The sequence below is a fragment of the Canis aureus genome, unplaced genomic scaffold, assembly GCF_053574225.1.
Source record: "Canis aureus isolate CA01 unplaced genomic scaffold, VMU_Caureus_v.1.0 ptg000086l_RagTag, whole genome shotgun sequence".
NCBI lineage: Eukaryota > Metazoa > Chordata > Mammalia > Carnivora > Canidae > Canis > Canis aureus.
In genome coordinates, this window is record NW_027554427.1 from 518,411 (window position 1) to 533,713 (window position 15,303).

Consider the following 15,303-nt stretch of genomic DNA (forward strand, 5'->3'; position numbering starts at 1 on the left):
CTGGGACATTGACGGGCCCGGTGTCCCTCGGTGCCGCGTCTGACGCAAGCCCCAGGCGGGATGCGGTGGGGTGCCCCTCTGTGTGCCTCCCGGAGCCCGCCGGCCGCAGGGCTGCCAGCGAGGCTGGGGTGTGGAGTTGCACCTGCAGCTGCAGCTGCAGTCTGGCCTGCCCCTGCGGTTCAGCCGCTCTTCGTCTCAGGTGTTCAAGACGTTCAATGCCATGGTCGGCAGGTCGGGAATGGGAGTTTGGGGACCCTCTTCGGCCTTCTTGAATTTTTTTTTCCGGGTATCGGGGAGGACTGAGAGAGAAAACGCGTCGCCACCACAGTAGCCCTGGACGGGGCCGGGGAGGCAGGGTCCAGGCGAGGGTACTGGGTTACAGCCTCAGCGAGCCTCTGAAGGCAAAGAGCAGGCTTCTCATCTGGGTTCTGAGCGACTTGCCGGACCCTAGCGTAGTTGACAGACAGCCCTGTTAGAGACCGCCCGCGTGCCAGCGTGGAGACAGTGGACGTGGGGCGGCGGCGGCGGCGGCGGCGGCCCCCCCGCTCCTGGCCCGTCTGCTAAGGGCGTGCGGGATCCTCGGCGGGAACCGCCCGAGCACCGATTGGCACAGCCCCGTCGGTGAAACGGACCCGGCCGGCGTGTTGTCGGGCGGCAGCCTGCATTCGCTCCCTGTCCTCTGGTGGAAGGGGGGTGGTCTGCACCAGATGCAAATCCTGCCAAGTCAAGCAAGCCCTCTGCCTGGGCCAAATACTGAATTCTTGGCTGCAGTCCCGGGTTAGCAGAGTAAGAGCCCAGCCCCCTTTTCCATGTGGGAAAGGTCCTGAAGGGAGAAAGCGTGGACCCGAACGATCCCTTCAGCTCCCACCACCTGTCGCAGGGGGCCGGCCAGGTCAGGGGAGGCGAGACCTTGTGGGATCTTGTGCACCTGGATCGGAGGGGAGGTAGGGGGGTGAAGGTTGGGGGTCAGAAACGGGTAAGGAGGTGTGTGGTTGGGAGGCAGGAGGAGGAGAAGGGGGCAGGGGGCAGGGCTGGCGTTCCCCTAGTAGGTGTTCGGGCCAGGGTGTCAGGGGACCCTGAGACAGGGGAAGGGGGAAAGGATTCGGGGGCTCTTGGAGCTGAGGGAATGGGTGGAGGGGGCGGAGGGAGCGGCTCCCGCGCCGAAAGGACCTGGGGGGTGGAACATTGGGAGCAGAGAGAGGGGCGAGAGCGGAGGTCCCAGAAAGCCTGCATGTCTGGGACCTTGGTCCGCTTGCCCTGAGGTCTAGAGATTGTCCTGGGCCGTGAGAATTTGGTAGTCAGAAGTACCCTCAGGGGCCGTGGAGACTGATTGTCCAGGTAATATTGGGGCCGGGCCACCGTAGAGAAATGAATGAGGCTGAGGCGGCGCCTTTTCAGGTCCTGGGAAAGGCCCCGGGTTTTCTTTCTTTTCTTTTTTTTTAAGTTTTTATTTATTTATGATAGTCACACACAGAGAGAGAGGGGGTGGGGGGCAGAGACACAAGCAGAGGGAGAAGCAGGCTCCATGCACCGGGAGCCTGACGTGGGATTCGGTGCCGGGTCTCCAGGATCGGACCCTGGGCCAAAGGCAGGCGCCAGACCGCTGCGCCACCCAGGGATCCCGGCCCCGGGTTTTGAAATTGGACAGTAGACAACCCGTCGGAGTTTCGGGGTCCCATTGGGATTGGGCAGTTCCATGATTCGCACCGGGTAACCCGGAGACTGAAGACAGGCGTCCCCGTTTGCAGCCCAGGGTCACCAGAGAAACAGAGGTGGCCCTAAGGATGAGGACGTCTCCTGATCCCCAGGGAGCACCGGAGAGCCACCCGCTGGCTCTGTGGAGTCGCCCTGGCGCGGCCGCGGCTTCCGGCAGGACCAGCGGGACAGGGGCACGGAATCAGGGGGCGCCTACCCGGCGTCTCGAGGCGTGGGGTTCAGTTCAGGTCCTGGTGGTGAGAGGAGAGGGGCTCCCTCCAGAGCGGGGCCTCGAACTCCTCCCGGGTTTCGGCACCAAATCTCAGGTTTCATGCGACTGGTAGGCAAATGAACTAGAGAGGCCAGGCAAATGTGGGTCAAAAGAGGCTTTCAGTGGGCGCATCTGGGGCGAGGTTCCCAGGCCCCGAGAGGGAGCAGAGCCGGGGGAGCCGGCTTTTGAAGGGGGCGTGCTAAGGGCTCGTGTCTGTACGGGCTGATAGGCATTGGGGCATGTGACTGGAGGAAGCGGTACGGGGCGATGAGCGCTTCTGCCTTTCTATGGGGTCTGGGTAAGTAAGGTATGGTTCAGGTTTCCTACCTGGGTCCTGTCTCGCCAGTGACGTGTCCTTGGGCGGCCACCAGGGTTGAAGCCGGGGAGACCCCGATAAGTAGTGGGAGAAAGATCACTCGTTTGTGCTTCTCCGGGAGGCTGGCCAGGAGGGCTACTTCTGCCCGACTAGAGAGAGTTCGTCGCGGAACCAGGGAGACAGGCAGACAGAGGAGAGAGGCAGAGGTACCTAGAGATTCAGAAAGGCTGCCCGTTGCGCCAAGAGAGACCACGGATCGGGGCGTGATGAGAGGTCACATTTGACAGGGTGACTACACGCAGGGAAGACCTAAGGGTGGAGTAACACAAAGGGAAGTGGTGGTTGAGAGGGTCCGTGAATAAGGCATTGTCCAGGAGAGAGGGAGAATGCAATGCCCTGGAGGTGCGGGTGTGAGGTTGGCGCAGTTCAATGCGTTAGGGAGGGGAACGGCCGCCAGGGAAGAGGGGGGCTTTGCCCCAGGCGGCACAGATAAAACAGTGGGACAGATTGCCCATGCCTGAAAGGCTGGAGCGGGAAGGAAGTGCCTTGTTGGCTAAGTTTCATCTAGGAGAAGGGGCCCCGCCCCGGGCCTGAGCTGGGGTAGCCTGTAGGTGGGTTTGGAGAAGTTGCTCCTGTGCACGTATGGTGGGAGTCTGGTTCCTTCGGTCGGGTTGGATTGGTGGAAGTGAGAGCCGCACGTGTGTATGTCGTGTAGATGCGGGGAGAGAAGACGGTAGGGTAGGAGGAAAAGGGGCAGCGGTACAATTTTGCGGTTACCCCCGTCGCCCAGTGGGAATCCCAAGGGTCCAGAATAGTTAGGCTATAGTTACTGTGTGTTCTGTAGAAGCGGCCTCATGGGTCACTGGTTGCACAGGTGCCGGCGAAAGGGTCCCGGCACAAGTGGCCAAGGCGATGAATATTCCAGTAGCGATAAGGGCAGCATCCGTGGATTTCAACCGGGTAGGTTTGGCAGGTAGGATGGGTCTTGATCGTAGGTGGAAGAGATTCTAGGATCAGATGTGGATACAGGAATTGACTGGCAATTGGGGATGGGGAAATTGATGAGGGCCTGGCAACCCAGTGGTTGACAATCAGTGGTGGACATTCCCCGGTGCCAGGTTTCTGTCATGTAAACGTCCACCTAAACCCAGGGTCAGTGGTGGAGTGACCAGGAGGTAGGACCAGGAGGAGGAGGATGGAGCGATAGCAGTATTGGAGTAGGTCCCAAAGGTGGTCCTGCGCATCCGTGTCGTGAGGGGCCTCGCTTTCACTTAGAGCTGTGTACCCCGCGGGTGGTGTGCTAGGAGTTTGGCGGCCGTGGGGGTCATAAGGGCCACCGTATCGGGACCGGTGCACTTAGGCTGTAAGGTTTTTGGGTATAGTTCTTGTAGCAGGACGCTATCCCCTGGGGCCAGGGCTTGGGGAGTATCTGCTGTGGGTTCCCCTGGAGTCGGGCTGACTGAGTCGCATGGGCCCGCAGGAGGGCTCTTAGAAGAGTTAGGTAAGGTAGGCAAGATAGGAGCAGAGGAGGCGGTGACGGGAAGATTTTGAGTGAGCAGGAAGGGCCGCCCACGAGAAGCTGAAAGGGACTTAGAGCCCACGGCCCTCTAGGGGAAGCTCTGAGCCTTGTTAAAGCCAGCGGGAGGAGGGTGGCCAGGACGGGCGGGCTTCAAGGGCAGTTTGGTGAGACGTCCCTCGAGAAGGCCGTCGGCCCGCTCTCCCTTACCCGAAGACTGGGGTTGGTATGGGATATGGGGTTTCCAGGTAATATGTAGGCTCTCGGAGACTTGCTGGGTGATGCTGGAGATGAGGCCGGGCCGTTGTCGGATGGTAGGGTCCGCGGGAGGCCGAACCTCGGAATGACGTGTTGGAGGGCTATGGTGGCCGCCGCCTCCGCAGTGTCCCGAGGTACGGAGAAAGCCCCTATCCACCGTGTAAAGGTGTCCACTGAGGCTAACAGGTAGGGAAAGGATTTATGGCGTGGCACGTGGGAAAAGTCAGGCTGCCAGTCCTCGCCAGGTTGGTGTGCGCAGAGCTGGGGATTGGGCCCCGCCGGGCCTGCGAATTCCCCCTCGAGCGTTGACCGTGGAGCAGGGTTTGCAAGACTTCGGCGCCTCTCCGGTAACCTGTGGCACATGTGGAGGGTGGAAAAGGGGTTGTAGGAACTGGTGTAAGGCCTTGGGCCCGACGTGTAGGGACTGCCGTATGTCTGAAACGATCATGGGGGCTGAATGGTCTGGAAGAGCGAGTTTCTTTGGAATGAAGATGCGGCCTTTGTCCCTGGCGATTCCTCCCATCCTCTTGGGTGTCTGTCTGAGTTTCCTGGTGTGTGTAAGAGGGGGACTGTGGGGTGTGGAGGAAGAGGAGGGGAGCTGGTGGGGTCTAAGGCAGTGGGTCGGGCAGTGGAGAGTCGGCTTTGTTGTTGCCTCGGGACACCAGGTCCTCGGAGGGTCGGTCCACGACAGTGGACAGTGGCTACTTGAGTGAGGTTGGGGGGTCTGAGGGTCTGGGCTGAGGGTCTCCAGTAGTTGTGAAATGAGGTGCCCATTGATTATGGGTGGTACCCTTGGTGGTAAGACACCCTCGCTCTTGCCAGAGGACAGAATGTGTGTGTGTGATGAGGGAGGCGTATTTGGAGGCAGTGTATGTGGTGTCCCGAGGGGGAGGGCAGCCGCCTCCAGGACGGCATCGAGGGTAAGCAAGTACGGCGTAGGCCGCGTGTCTCTCTCTGGCCGTCCGGGGCGACGAGAGAACTACCATCCACAAAGAGGGTTCGGTCAGGCTTCGGGAGGGCTTGATAGGAAAGTCCCGACGTGGAGGAGTCAGCCCCTGCAGGAGTTGAGGGCAGGAACGGGAGGGTTCTGAGTGAGTCGCGGGGGGAGTACCCACCCGCGGGAGGGGAGCAGGATTTAGACGAGAGGTTGGTGGGTGGTAGATGTCCGGGTTTTCGGTGAAGAGGAGAAGATCAAGTTGGAGTCTAGAGGGGTCCAGATGAGAAACAGATTTCTGGCTCCGTAGATCTGTGTCCCAGGCGGTGAGAGGAGAAAACGGTGAGGGGCCTTGTAGAGTGAGTCTAAGGGCCTCCTTTGTCAGGGAGGCGGCCCCAGCCAGGGCTCTGAGACATGGTTGCCAGCCCTGAGCGGCGACATCTAGCTGTTGTGAGAGGTACGCCCGTGTCCGCTCCGTTGGTCCTGTTGGCTGTACCAGGAGGCGAGGGGCCGAGCGGGAACGTTCATCAGTCAATAAGTAGGGAGGTTTTGGGGGATCTGGAAGAGCTGAAACGGGTCCCAGAGTAAGGCAGTCTTCCCGTTTGGAGAAAAGGTGTTTGACAGGGGAGGGGTCTGTCCGTGGCCCCCGTGGGGTTGGTTTGGCTGCCCTGTGGAGGGGTCGTGCCAGGAGAGCGAAGTCAGGCATCCAGTACCAGAGGAAACCCACGAGAGCCAAGAAAGAGAGAAGGTTGTCGGCGTTCTGGCGGGGAGAGGGGAGGCCGGAGATGCTGGCGTTGTGGTAGGCGGAGGCGGTCTCCAGTGAGTGTTTTCGAGGTGTAGGGGTTAAGGATATACCCAGATAGGTAACCGTGGGGGTGCAAAGTTGCGCTTTGGAGGGAGTGACCGGGTACCCTTTAGAACCAAGGAAGCTGAGGAGGAGAGCAGTGTCTTCCTGTGAGGAAGGTCGGGAGGGCCTACAAAGGGGAAGGTCATCGACTTCTTGGAGGAGCGTGCTCTGTGTGAAAGAGCATTGTTGGAGATGTCTAGAAAGGGCCTGGCCAAAGAGATGGGGACTATCCTTGGAGTCCCTGAGGCAGGACCGTCCAGGCCAGTCGTCCTGAGGTATGTGTGTCGGGGTCTTCCCATGGGAAGGCCAAGAGAACGTATGAATGTGGGTGTGGAGGAGCAGTGAATCAAGAAGTCATCTTTGAGGCCTAAGCGTGAGAAGGGAGTAGCGGTGGAGGGAACAGTAGAAAGTGGGGCGTATGGGTTGGGCACCAGCGGGTGGAGAGGGCTAGCAGCCTCGTTGATGAGTCTTCAACCTTGTACTAGGCGATAGGCTCCAGAAGGTTTCCTGGCAGGGAGAATGGGGGTGATGCTCGGGGAGCTGTTGGGGATCAGGAGGTCGTGCTGGCAAAGTCGGTCTGTACTAGGTTTAAGTCCCCGTCGGTGAGTTTCCGAAATGGAGAATTGGGGCTGAGAAGGAGAGGAGGCGGGGGGGTTTGATCTTTTAAGTGGGTTTTGACTGGGGGGTGGTGAGTGGCCACCATTGGTTTAGAGGTGTCCCAGACTTGGGGGTTAAGGGGTAGAGGGAGACGGGGGGCGTGGAGTGGGAGGGATCAGGAGAAATGAAGGGTAAGACGAGGTGAGCAGAGGCAGTGGGTGAGGGAGAAAGACGAACGGTGGCCTTGAGTTTGTGTAGGATCTCCCGGCCCAGGAGAGGAGCCGGGCAGGAAGGAGTTGTAAGGAAGGAGGGTGAGAGGGGAGCCCGTCCGTGGAGTAGATGGAGGTGCCATCAGTTCCCATCACCACCACCACTGGAGAGGGGAACCCGGCACCCGAGTGGAAGGCAGAATGGAGCCAGTCGCCCCGTGTCCAGCAGGAAAGAGATGGACTTCCCCGCTCCCGGGAGCAGGACCCCACGTTGTGCCCCAGGTAGCAAATCCGAGAAAGCCCCCAGGAGCCGACACCGATGCAAACACACGAGGGTTTCTTTACAAGCTCGAGCTTGGGTCCAAGTATACCCGACACGGCGGAGCAGGGACTTGGACCCCGGGGCTCAGAGGCGTAGCAGCTTTCCGGGGGCCAGTGGCCCACGGGATTGTAACACACACAGAAGGTTGCACAGTCATGTGAGTCCGCCCGCAACTGGGGGCCAGTTGACTCCCAGTTTACCCTCCCTATGGTGACCGTTTGAACTGGCCTATCACTCTGGTCAGAATTGGCGCGCAGTGTTGGGGGGCACAAGCGGGGGTTACATTTTTATGATCTGATTTCGGATAAAGGTGTGCTCAGTGGCTTGACTAGGGTGGGGCAGCTCCTTTTAATAAGCAGGTACTGTGGGGGTCATAGCAGGAGGTGGCGGGTGCAGCAGAAAATGAAATTAGTCCTGCTCCGCTTGTCCAGGGGTAGGGGATTTTTGTGCTCACTTCGGCAGCACATATACTAAAACAGGGGTAGGGGATTTTTGTTAAATTCCCTGGGTGCCACATTCTCCTCTTTTCCTAGGATCCTAAGCAGGACCGAATTTCCGGTTCTGGGTTCTGTCTAAAGAGGCAGTGGTTGTCATTGTTGCCTGAGTACCATAAGTTGGACTGTATTGACTCCGATCTTTGACAAGAAGCTACTCATCGATTAATGATGCAGGGTCTGAAGGTTAGAAGGAGGAGGCTGATGATGAGTGGGATGGCGGGAGGATAACATGGTAGTCAGCCAGGGGGAATGATTAAACCAGGGTTCGATCCAACCTTGTTCCTGTTCTCGCCCCGATTTACATTTCAGCATAGAAGCAACAGCCTTCGTTTATGGCAGCACATAACCCCCCACCCTTTGTTGTAAGAAGACTAAGTATAATCGCCTTCTATTTTGAAGGACAACCTAAGACTAGGGAGTCTTGGAGGTGGGAAATAAGTGAGATTAGCTCAGTCTTAGCTTTCGGGGATTGACCTTTTCTGGTTGGCTTTTCCATTCTGGAACAAAGTCCTTGAGAAAGGCGTGTGGGTCAGCTGGCTGGTCGTGGGTGTAGTGGACCCAGGGCGTAATCCTGTCAACCTTGAGAGTGGTGGAAGTGGTCACGATCACGATGTAAGGGTCCCTTCCAGGGAGGTTGAAGTGTCTGGTGTTGGTATCTCCACACGTACACCCAATCACCTGGCTGATATTGATGGGGGTCCGGGGGTGGCCCAGTCTCCTAGAGGGCCCTCAGCTTAGGCCACACCTGCTCATGGGTTCATTGTAACATTTGGAGAGTGAAAAGAAGTGGGTGATCATCCAATTCAGCAAGCACCTCAGGTTTTAAATTGGGGATAACAGGTGGAGGAAGACCGAACATGATCTCGTAGGGAGTCCGTCCCCCCTTATATGGGGAGTTCCTCACCCTATATAGGGCAAAGGGGAGGAGAGTCACCCAGTTCCCGCCAGTCTCCAGAGCTAATTTAGTTAAGGTCTCCTTGAATGTTCTGTTCCTCCTCTCTACCTGTCCTGAGCTTTGGGGCCTATATGCACAATGTAATTTCCAATCTGCCCCAAGTATTTGTGCCACTCCCTGTGTTACCTTAGAGACGAATCCTGGGCCATTGTCTGATCCAATTCTAACAGGAAAACCATACCTCGGTAAGATGTCTTTAGCAGTTTCTTGGTCAAGGTCTGTGCTGTTTCATGTTTGTTGGGAAATGCCTCTGTCTGCCCTGAAAAAGTATCCACAAACACTAGTAAATACTTGTCCCCGTATTTTCCAGGTTTTTTGTCAGTGAAGTCCACTTCCCAGTAGGCTCCTGGGCGGTCCCCTCAGAGTCGGGTACCTGGGTGTGATCCACGGGCAGTGGCATTAACTGGTATGCGTGGCAGCTCGCCAATATCTGCTTGATCTTTGCTCTAGAGCCTTTAATAGTGATCTTTTCGTGCCGTTTGAGGTCTTCCATTTTCTTTGTTCCCATATGAGTACTCCGATGCATTTTGGATAGGCCTCGCCATCCTAGTTCCTCTGGCTGGATGAGGCTGGAGTCTGCGGCCCTCCACCAGCCACGCAAGCATTGGGTCGTAGGCAAGCGTTTGATCCAGTGCAAGTCAGTGTCAGTATAGTTGGGAGTATCAGGCAGGGTTGCAGCCCCCGCATCAGGTAGTGTGGTTGTTAAAACCTGGGTCATCATAAGGGCCACGTCCTTAGCTTTGGAGTCGGCTACTCGGCTTCCCCTGGCTACTGGTAGTACTGCTCTGTGGCGTTCCGGACAATGAGTGATAGCTAGGTCCTTGGGCAGCCAGGGGGCCCTAGGAGTTCAAGGATTTCTGTTTTATTTTTATTTTTTTAAAGATTTATTTATTTATTTATTCGTGATAGACACATAGAGAGAGAGAGATGCAGAGACACAGCAGGAGGGAGAAGCAGGCTCCATGCGGGGAGCCCAACGTGGGACTCGATCCAGGACTCCAGTATCGTGCCCTGGGCCAAAGGCAGGCGCTAAACCGCTGAGCACCCAGGGATCCCTGTTTTATGTTTAATAGTTTTTCCCTCTGCTGTCAGAAGCCCTCTCTCCCTGTGAAGGGCTCCGTGGATATCGCGGTGGCAAAGGCATACCTGCTGTCAGTATAAATGTTTATTCGTTTACCTTTCTCCACGGTTAGCGCCTCGGCCAGTGCGATCACTTCTTCCCATTGAGCCGATATTCCGGCTGCCAATGGTGCTGCCCAGATGCTCTCCGTTTCCATGGTTACGGCTGCCCCCGCGAATCTGATTCCTTCTAGGACAAAACTGCTGCCGTCCGTGTACCAGGTGGTGTTCGCATTAGGCAGTGGCTGGTCCTGGAGATCAGCTCTGATTCCATGCACCTGTGCCACAATTTCTTGACACATGTAGAGGGTGGTCCCAGTCTGGGTTAGGGAGTAGCTTTGCCGGATTCAGGGTTGTTGGTGCCTTAAATCAAATTCTGGTGGGGTTTAGCAGTAGGCTCTGATAATGGGTCAGATGGGCATTGCTGATCTAGAAGTCTGGGGGCTGTTTAAGTACCCCTTCAATAGCATGTGGGGTGGTAACATGCAGTTCTTGCCTCATGGCCGGTTTGTCTGCGTCCTTGACCATAGTGGCCACCGGCAATAATTTTTAAGCATGGGGGCCATCTAGTGGCTACCATGGCCAACTTTTTCGAGAGATAGGCTATCGGTCTCTTCCAGGGACCTAGGTACTGGACGAGGACCCCTTTTGCCACCCCGTCTTTCTCGTCCACATACAGGTAGAAGGGCTTGGTTAGGTCGGGCAACCCAAGAGCTGGGGCAGACAGCAAGGCCTGTTTAAGATCATTAAAGGCTTTGTTCATGGCCTCTATGCATTCAAAATTCTGCTGGTTCCTGGTGGCCTCATAGAAGAGGGTCTAGCCATCTTGGCAAAACCCGGAATGGATAATCGACAGAACCCTGCTGATCCCAAGAATTCATGTACCTGGCATACGGTTTGTGGCTGTGGGATCCTTAGGACAGTTTCCTTCTGTGCGTCTGTCAACCATCTTTGTCCATCCTCTAATGTGTACCCTAGGTTGCTCACCTCTGCTCTTCAGATCTGGGGTTTTTGAGCTGAGCCCGGTTATCCTAGAGCCGCTATTGTCGGGAGCAAGTCCCTGGTGCCTCGCAGGCATGTGTCCTGGTCTTCCGCTGCCAACAGGGTATCATGTACATATTGCAATAATGTCGAATGAGGGTGCTCGGACTGGAACTCACCCAAGTCTTCGTGTAAGGCCTCATCGAAGATGGTCAGTGAATTTTTGAATCCTTGTGGCAGTCGAGTCCAGGTGAGCTGGCCATTGATGCCTTTCTCGGGGTCTGTCCATTCAAAGGCGAAAAGGTCTTGGCTCTTGGTTGCTAAAGGCAGGCTGAAAAAGGCGTCTTTTACATCTAATACAGTAAAGCAAAGTTTGTGTGGAGGCAGGGTGGATAGGAAGGTGTATGGGTTTGGGACCGTAGGGTGCATATCCTCCACTTGCCAGCTGACTTCCCTTAAGTCCTGGACTGGCCTGTAATCATTAGAGTGCGGTTTCCGCACCGGCAGAAGAGAGTGAGTGTTCCATGCCGACTGGCAAGGTCTCAATATGCCCAAGTCCATTGGTTACCATATGTGGGGTGTGGTTCCCGTATGGGCTATGGGAGGCATGGGGTATTGGCGGACCCTGACAGATCTGCCCCTGGCTTTAGTTCTATGTAAATGGCCAGTCGGTGCCAGGCAAGCCCAGTTCCCCCAATTTCTGCCCATGCTTGGAGAAATTCCTGCATCCAATGGTCAATGTCAGTCACTGGGGCCGAGGGCATTTGGTGAAGACGATATTCGTCTTCTAAACTCAGGACAAGCACCTGAATCGGGTGCCCCTCCTTGTTTAGGATTTTTGCCCCTTCGGGGTGGAAGCAAATTTGTGCCCCCATCTTGGTGAGCAAGTCCCAACCTCACGATGGGTAGGGACACTCAGGGATGACCATGAAGGAGTAGGACACCCGGCCCATGCCTAGATCCACAGTTGTCCGGGTAGTCCATGAGTACTGTTTGGTGCCCGTGGCCCCTTGCACCCATGAAGTTTTGCTAGCCAATTTACCTTGGGGTTGTAATAAAACCGAATGTCGTGCCCCAGTGTCCACTAGAAATTCAGCGGGTTGCCCCTCCACTCTGAGAGCTACCCTGGGTTCAGGGAGGGGCGCCGAACCCCGACTCCTCTAGTCGTACATGTCCTCTATCTCCAAGTTTTTGGTAGGGGCCTTGGGTCTTTTGTTAGGGCAGTCTTTCACCCAGTGGCCCTCCTCCTTGTAATAAGCACATTGGCTTTTGTTCAGTTTAGGGCACTCCGGATGGGAACCAGGGCCATCGTCCTTACCTGTCCCTGAAGCCAGTTTCTTGAGGTATCTCCGACTTTCCCGTGGGTCGTCCATGGTTGTGGCCAGGAGGATCTTGACTAGGTTTCGGGTCTGCCGGTCACTTAGTTTGATGCTCTTCCAGACTTTATTATTATAGACTTTTTCTGCTACTATTACTAAGTCCTGCAAGCTCTTCTCCCCCGGTCTCTCTACTCTTTGCAATTTCTTTTTAATGTCCGGAGCGGCCCGGTTAACAAAGGCCATGATCATTGCGGCCTTCGTTTCTGGGGCTCCTGGGTTCATAGGGGTGTACTGCCTAAAAGCCTCTATGATCCTTTCTAAGAAGGCTGCTGGACTCTCATCCTTACCTTGTCTTACTTACATCATACACCTTGGCCAGATTTGTAGGCTTGCCGGGAGGACGGAAGTCGGCAGGCGTAAGGGATGTCTCCCAAGACCCTTGGTCGACGGTCTGCCAGCACAACCGCCTAAGCCAGTGTCGACCTAATACAGATTGGAATTCCTACAGGTAAAAATACAGTTTAGAGCTCTCGGGAAATATGCGCGCAAAAGGTGGAAAAAGTTGAGTATACTCTCCATGCCTGGCACCCTCCAGATGGGGTCCTAGGGGTCTCTTGGATCCCGGACGAGCCCCCAAATGTTGTGCCCAAGATTGCATATCTGAAAAACCACCAAGGAGCCGACAGCGATGCAAACGCATGAGGATTTATTTACAATCTCGAGCTTGGGTCCAAGTATATACCCGACACGACAGAGCAGGGGTTTGGACCCTGAGGTGGGTTACAGCTGGGTTTTTATGGGCTGGTCTAGGGGTTTAAGATGGTAGCCAGAGATCTTCTCTCTCTCGGCCTCCACAGAAAGAGGCTTGCTTTCAGTACTTGAGAGGGTCTAACTATAGCCCATCCGGCCTCACTTATTCCCTGCTCTACAAAGCATCTGCCATCAGTATACAGATTCCACTCAGGATTGTCTAGTGGAGTCTCCTGCAGATCCTGCCTGGCAGCATCATCTTGCATTATCATTTGTTCACAGTCGTGTTCCAGTTTAGCAGCCTCCTCTGGCAAGAAAGTTGCAGGATTTTAAGATGTACAAGTTGTAATGCAAATATGGGGTTTCTCTAGGAGTAAGGCTTGATATTTCAAGAGGCGACTATCAGCCAGAAGCCTCCTTTTGATTCCCATAGTCTTGTTACATTAGGAGGGGGGTAACCAGTTCTTTCTGCCCCCAAGGTTATCTTAGTAGCTCCAGGTATTAGAAGCTCAATGGTGCTACCACCCGTAAACAAGCCGGCCCTCCTTTTGGCACCATGTCTGATTCTTTGCTTAGGTATCCTGTCGGTTGCTGAGTTGATCCCCTCGTCTGGGTCACAACTCCAAATGCTATTCCCTTTCTTTCTGTAACATACAAGTTAAACTCTTTTCCTACAGGAAATTAGAGCTGGAGCTTTTAATGAAGCTTGTTTAAGTTTGTAAAAGGCCCGGATGCCTGGGTGGCTAAGCTGTTGAGCATCTGTCTGCCTTTGGCTCAGGGTGTGATCCCAGGGTTCCAGAATAGAGTCCCGAATCCAGCTTCCTGAATGGAGCCTGCTTCTCCCTCTGCCTAGGTCTCCCCCTCTGTGTGTGTGTGTGTGTGTGTGTGTGTGTGTGTGTGTGTGTGTGTCTCATAAACAAAAAAATTTAAAAATCTTAAGAAAAAAAAAGGAATCAGCATTATATCTCTGCAATCAAATTCAAGCATTTGGCTTGTATTTTGACAGACTTCAGTATAGTGGTCAGGATTATCTACAAATTTGCCCAAGTCACTCTTGATCTGTTTATAAAGTCTTGGAGAGAGAATGGCACGTGTACCTTACTTGGGCCAATTCTACTACGCGTGTCAGTTCATGGGTATAGCTAGTGCACCTTCCTCTCATTGGGAGGTTTCTCAGTTTGAGGCAAGCCTGGGTAAGGCCGGCAGGAAGGTTTGACAGGTACCTCTTGATGGGAGGGAGCCTCAGGGGGCAGGTTATCAGCATTTGCCCCTTGTGATCTTTTGCTTTGGCTAGGGAGGTGTTTTCTTTGCAAGATTTACAGAAGTCGGCCTGCTCTTGTAAGGCACAGAAGGGACTTTGGACCATTTAACTCCCCTTTTACAGTATGAATCTAATTGCAAGATAGCTTTGTTTCAATACTTCCCTCAGGGGGGACCAGGTCTCTCCATCCTCCAGATGATCCTGAAGCCAAGCCTGGGAACAGAAAAACATCATACGCTTCCTTTTCAGTGTCAGTGGGTCAATTTCCCCAACTTTTCAGAATGCAGTGCACAAGCATCTCTGCAAAGGCTGATTGGTTCCCACCTCGAAATTCTCGTAGGAATCTCCTGCCCTGTACCTGTTCTAGAGAGGTGACCACTGATGGCATCCCTACAAGTCAGTTCTCACCTAAACCAAGGTGCCCCTTTGCTGCCTATCCAAGGTGATAGAGTGGCCTGACATCTTGGGATAAGGAGGGGTGAGGCCAGCGGGAGTAGCCACTCTCACCCGTCTGCCACCTAAATGATCCTGCTTCCTCTGGATCTTGTGAAAAACCGAGTCCTAATCCAGAGCTTAGCGAAGCTTAATATTTTTTTTTATTTTTATTTATTTATGATAATCACACAGAGAGAGAGAGAGAGAGAGAGAGGCAGAGACATAGGCAGAGGGAGAAGCAGGCTCCATGCACCGGGAGCCCGGCGTGGGATTCGATCCCGGGTCTCCAGGATCGCGCTCTGGGCCAAAGGCAGGTGCTAAACCGCTGCACCACCCAGGGATCCCTGAAGCTTAATAATTTAAACGGTGATATTCCTTTTAGAAGGCTGAGGAAGTAAGTGGAACACCTATGGTCTCTCAGCGGGAGGCCTGTGCTGCTTGTGGATGAGGCTTCCCAGGGTGTCACCCCCAGGGCCAGTCTCCTTTGTTTTTGTTTTTTTTTAAAGACTTAATTTATTTATTCATAAGACACACATACAGAGAGAGAGAAAGCGGCAGAGACACAGGCAGAGGGAGAAGCAGGCTCCTTACAGGGAGCCCGACCTGGGACTCAATCCCAGGTCTCCTGGATCAGGCCTGGGCTGAAGGCGGGGCTAAACGGCGGAGTCCCCGGGGCTGCACAGGTCTCCATCCTTTAACCTGTCTTGGGGACCCCAAGGCCACCAGAGGTAAGCAAAGGCAGGTTCAGAGTGCTGGATTGCCAGTCCTTATGTGCACTCTCCAGATGAACCTTAGGCTAGCAAGGAATCCTATTTTGGGGGTTTTTTTGTATATTTTTTTATTGTAGTTTGATATGCCAGCATGTAGCATAACACCCAGTGCTCCTCCTAGCAAGTGCCCCCCTCGGCGCTCATCACCCAGTCACCCTGTTCCCCCACCCACCTCCCCTTCCACTACCCCTTGTTCATTTCCCAGAGTTAAGAGTTTCTCATGTGTTGTCACCTTCCCTGATATTTCCCAC

At 54.8% G+C, this 15,303-nt stretch overlaps 1 pseudogene; it reads right to left on the minus strand.

Annotated features, from left to right (window-relative positions):
• Positions 1-9,446: 9,446 nt before the first annotated feature.
• On the minus strand, positions 9,447-11,890 carry LOC144309555 (uncharacterized; annotated as a pseudogene).
• Positions 11,891-15,303: the final 3,413 nt, after the last annotated feature.